This window comes from Notolepis coatsorum, assembly GCF_963971535.1.
Source record: "Notolepis coatsorum genome assembly, chromosome: 6".
Classification (NCBI taxonomy): Eukaryota; Metazoa; Chordata; class Actinopteri; order Aulopiformes; family Paralepididae; genus Notolepis; species Notolepis coatsorum.
The window spans coordinates 182733190-182738189 of NC_140170.1; the positions used below are offsets into that span (position 1 = coordinate 182733190).

General features: G+C 45.7%; 1 protein-coding gene across 1 annotated transcript in view; it reads left to right on the forward strand.

The window, feature by feature from the left end:
* Window positions 1–5000, forward strand: part of matn4 (matrilin 4) — a gene marked incomplete at both ends in the record, with an annotated part of 83972 nt that overhangs the window by 11046 nt on the left and 67926 nt on the right. The window lies entirely within an intron of this gene.

Here is a 5000-nt window from a genome sequence, read left to right on the forward strand (position 1 = left end):
TGCATGTGTGTGCGTGTGTGTGTGCATGTGTGTGGGCCCAGTGCAGTATCTCTATTTCTGTGTTTGGTCAGCTGTTCCTCAAGTGCAGATTTCCCACACACACCTCTCCCTTTAAACAGTGTTGGAGATAAGAGGCAGCCTTGTGGCGAGCTTCTATTTATTCTAATGATTCTAATAGCTTTATGAACTTTAACATGTTATAAACCGGTGGTTAACAGGATGGGATACTCGCTAAATAGAAGCTATCTTGACACAATCTGAACGATGTCACAGAGATTCTATAATTTCCTCTTGCAAACAAGTGATTCTAAATGTTATTGAATGTTATTGAACCACCCAGGTTTTCCAGGGGTGGTCCTGACAGGGGTCCTCCAAATAAAATAAGAAAAGGAAAAACAGAAAGCAATGAAGAAAATCAAATATGAATATGAGTGGTGGGTGGGGCTGGGAGGTACAACACAGCATACGAAGCGATACTGTCATGGATCCAAGCTATTAAAAAAGTTAACAAAAATAGACAGTTTTGAATGAAATGGCACCATGACAAAGTAATACATATTTTTTTAAATATATTATTAAAATATCACATTTCAGGAGGACAGTCTCAGCTGTCCTGACTGTCCTGGTCTCAGCTGTCCTGACTGTCCTGACTGTCCTGGTCTCAGCTGTCCTGACTGTCCTGGTCTCAGCTGTCCTGACTGTCCTGGTCTCAGCTGTCCTGACTGTCCTGGTCTCAGCTGTCCTGACTGTCCTGGTCTCAGCTGTCCTGACTGTCCTGGTCTCAGCTGTCCTGACTGTCCTGACTGTCCTGGTCTCAGCTGTCCTGACTGTCCTGGTCTCAGCTGTCCTGACTGTCCTGGTCTCAGCTGTCCTGACTGTCCTGGTCTCAGCTGTCCTGACTGTCCTTGTCTCAGCTGTCTGTCCTGACTGTCCTGGTCTCAGCTGTCCTGACTGTCCTAGTCTCAGCTGTCTGTCCTGACTGTCCTGGTCTCAGCTGTCCTGACTGTCCTGACTGTCCTGGTCTCAGCTGTCCTGACTGTACTGGTCTCAGCTGTCCTGACTGTACTGGTCTCAGCTGTCCTGACTGTACTGGTCTCAGCTGTCCTGACTGTAGTGGTCTCAGCTGTCCTGACTGTACTGGTCTCAGCTGTCCTGACTGTCTCTGAAGTTTGTTCCACCATCGTGGAGCGAGGACAGAGAATCATAGCCTCCTTCCGTTTATGACTCCCAGCCTGAATAGGAGTGTGACGTCTCACAAGGCCAGAAGATGCAAAGCGTATAGGAATCTTAAGGGTGTGTAGTTAGAGACCACTGTGACCAGAGGTAGGAGTGTGTCATATAGAATATACTTAAACCTTTGAGATACGTAAGAACATTTGATATCAAATGCCTTTATTTGATTATTATAATTTTTTTTACAATGTTTTTATTTAAATAAAAAAAATTTCAGCTCAACACAACAAACATTTCACAAGACAAACAACCAAAACATCTGGCTTACCACAGTTCTTAAAATTGTTCCACTCCACAATTCAACAAACAATTCACAGTACATTCAAAACAACACAAAATCCAATGCAAATAACACTCTAGCCTCTCCCGTCTTATCATAGGGCAAACCTCTATCCTCCACCAAAAACGTCAAAACTTAGCCATTCATGGGCGGGTGGGTGGCGCAGCGGAGATTGCGCTCGTCACCAATGAGAGAGACGCCGGTCTCGAATCCGGGTGTCAGCATTGCCTCCGGCTTGGGCCGGCCGGCATACTGGCTCAATTGGCAGAGTCAGCGGGTGGAAGTCGATGGGTGGTAATCTGGACGTTGTGGACAGCGACTCCTACAGGTCGGTTGGGGGACGCCTGCACAGCAGAGACAGGAAATGGCGGGGGTAGTGTGAGCCTCCTACGCGTTACACCTCGCCAATGTGAGTCCGCGCTGGCAGGTGAAAAGATGTGACAGGCTGCCTCCTCGTGTACCAGAGGGGACACGTGATGCAAGGCTTCTATCCTCCCTACAACCGACCAGTGGGGGGCATATGTGAGCAACGTTCAAGACAGGGGAGGGGAGAATTGGAAACACGAAATTGGGATGGGAGAAAAATAAGGAGAAAAAGTGGATAAAAAAATAATAATTCGCCATTCAAAAAAGAGTAAAAAAATATATATATAAGTTTACCTGGCTACAGTACTAAAACTACTATCAAATGCCTTTCTACTGACTTATAGGTATGACTTCTACTTTTACCAGAGTACTATTTCCTCTGGGTATTTCTACATTTACTTAAGTAAAGGATCTGTGTACCTCTTACACCCCAGCTGGTCAATGCATTTAGTGACTGGATGTGGTTTGTGACATGAGAAAACAAACAACAGAGCTCGACAACACACCTGCAATTCAAATCACACAGCAGGAGGAATGAAGTCATTCCAAAGCCACATGCTTGTTACTGTGCTACATGGATAGTGTAGCAACAGGCTTGTTACTGTGCTACATGGATAGTGTAGCAACAGGCTTGTTACTGTGCTACATGGATAGTGTAGCAACAGGCTTGTTACTGCGCTACATGGATACTGTAGCTAACAGGCTAGGTACTGCACTACATGGATACTGTAGCTAACAGGCTAGTTACTGCTCTACATGGATACTGTACTGTAGCTAACAGGCTAGTTACTTCACTGCATGGATACTGTAGCTAACAGGCTAGTTACTGCTCTACATGGATAGTGTAGCTAACAGGCTAGTTACTGCTCTACATGGATACTGTAGCTAACAGGCTAGTTACTGCTCTACATGGATAGTGTAGCTAACAGGCTAGTTACTGCTCTACATGGATAGTGTAGATAACAGGCTAGTTACTGCGCTGCATGGATACTGTAGCTAACAGGCTAGTTACTGCACTACATGGATACTGTAGCTAACAGGCTAGTTACTGCTCTACATAGATACTGTAGCTAACAGGCTTGTTACTGCTCTACATGGATACTGTAGCTAACAGGCTAGTTACTGCGCTACATGGATACTGTAGCTAACAGGCTAGTTACTGCGCTACATGGATACTGTAGCTAACAGGCTAGTTACTGCACTGCATGGATACTGTAGCTAACAGGCTAGTTACTGCGTTGCATGGATACTGTAGCTAACAGGCTAGTTACTGCGCTGCATGGATACTGTAGCTAACAGGCTAGTTACTGTGCTACATGGATACTGTAGCTAACAGGCTAGTTACTGCACTGCATGGATACTGTAGCTAACAGGCTAGTTACTGCTCTACATGGATACTGTAGCTAACAGGCTAGTTACTGTGCTACATGGATAGTGTAGCTAACAGGCTAGTTACTGCTCTGCATGGATACTGTAGCTAACAGGCTAGTTACTGTGCTACATGGATAGTGTAGCTAACAGGCTAGTTACTGCTCTGCATGGATACTGTAGCTAACAGGCTAGTTACTGCTCTACATGGATACTGTAGCTAACAGGCTAGTTACTGCGTTGCATGGATACTGTAGCTAACAGGCTTGTTACTGCGCTACATGGATACTGTAGCTAACAGGCTAGTTACTGCACTGCATGGATACTGTAGCTAACATGCTAGTTACTGCTCTACATAGATACTGTAGCTAACAGGCTAGTTACTGCTCTACATAGATACTGTAGCTAACAGGCTAGTTACTGTGCTGCATGGATACTGTAGCTAACAGGCTAGTTACTGCTCTACATAGATACTGTAGCTAACAGGCTAGTTACTGTGCTACATGGATACTGTAGCTAACAGGCTAGTTACTGCTCTACATGGATACTGTAGCTAACAGGCTAGTTACTGCGCTACATGGATACTGTAGCTAACAGGCTAGTTACTGCGCTGCATGGATACTGTAGCTAACAGGCTAGTTACTGCTCTACATGGATACTGTAGCTAACAGGCTAGTTACTGTGCTACATGGATAGTGTAGCTAACAGGCTAGTTACTGTGCTACATGGATAGTGTAGCTAACAGGCTAGTTACTGTGCTACATGGATACTGTAGCTAACATGCTAGTTACTGCTCTACATGGATACTGTAGCTAACAGGCTAGTTACTGCACTACATGGATACTGTAGCTAACAGGCTAGTTACTGCGCTGCATGGATACTGTAGCTAACAGCAGCTCAAGGTGAAACGCACACGCCTATCCATAACCCCTCTGAAATACATCTGTGGCTGTGACAGAGCCGGCATGGACGGTTTTATCCAATGCGCTTTACAACTTTTGCCTTACATTTACCCATTCACTCACACACCGACGGTGGAGGCAACCATGCAAGGTGCCAACCAGCTCATCGGGAGCAGTTAGGGGTGAAGTGCCTTGCTAGAGGGACACTTTTTTTTTGTTTTGTTTTTTTACTTTATTTTTTAGCGTTTATCGCTTTTCTGGTCAAGCATGACCGACAGAAACAGGTTGAAATGGGATGTAGAGCAGGGGAAGACATTCTGAGAAATGACGGCGGGTCCGGGAATCGAACTCGTGTCCCCCAGATCCGTGACGAGCACGGTTTTCCCCGACGCAGAAATAGCGCCGAGATATGCGTGAGCTACGGGAGCTCCCTCTAGAGGACACTTTTACACACGCTGCCAGGAGGAGCCAGAATCAAACCGGGAATCTTCAGATTACCAGACGACCGCTCTACCTCATAAGCCACTGTCACCCCCCAGCCAATCTAGTTGGTTTTCTTTTACGAGTGAAGATTGGAATGGGTAGATGTATGCCTGTTTTTTCTTAATAACGGGGTTATTTATAATTGCCTGCTCATGAGCAAGGCAGAGACAGGGCGATGACACCTAACACATAAGAAAGAAACACACACGTGAGTTACAGTATATCTACCCAGGAAGTACCTGTCAGCTGTCAGGATGTACTTACTTGTAGTTCCAAAGGGACAAACTAAGTGGTCCCTCGTGTGACGGGGTCACAGGTAGCCACGAGACGTGTCCTTATGCTAACCATGCAGTTTGGGGAAAAAACCA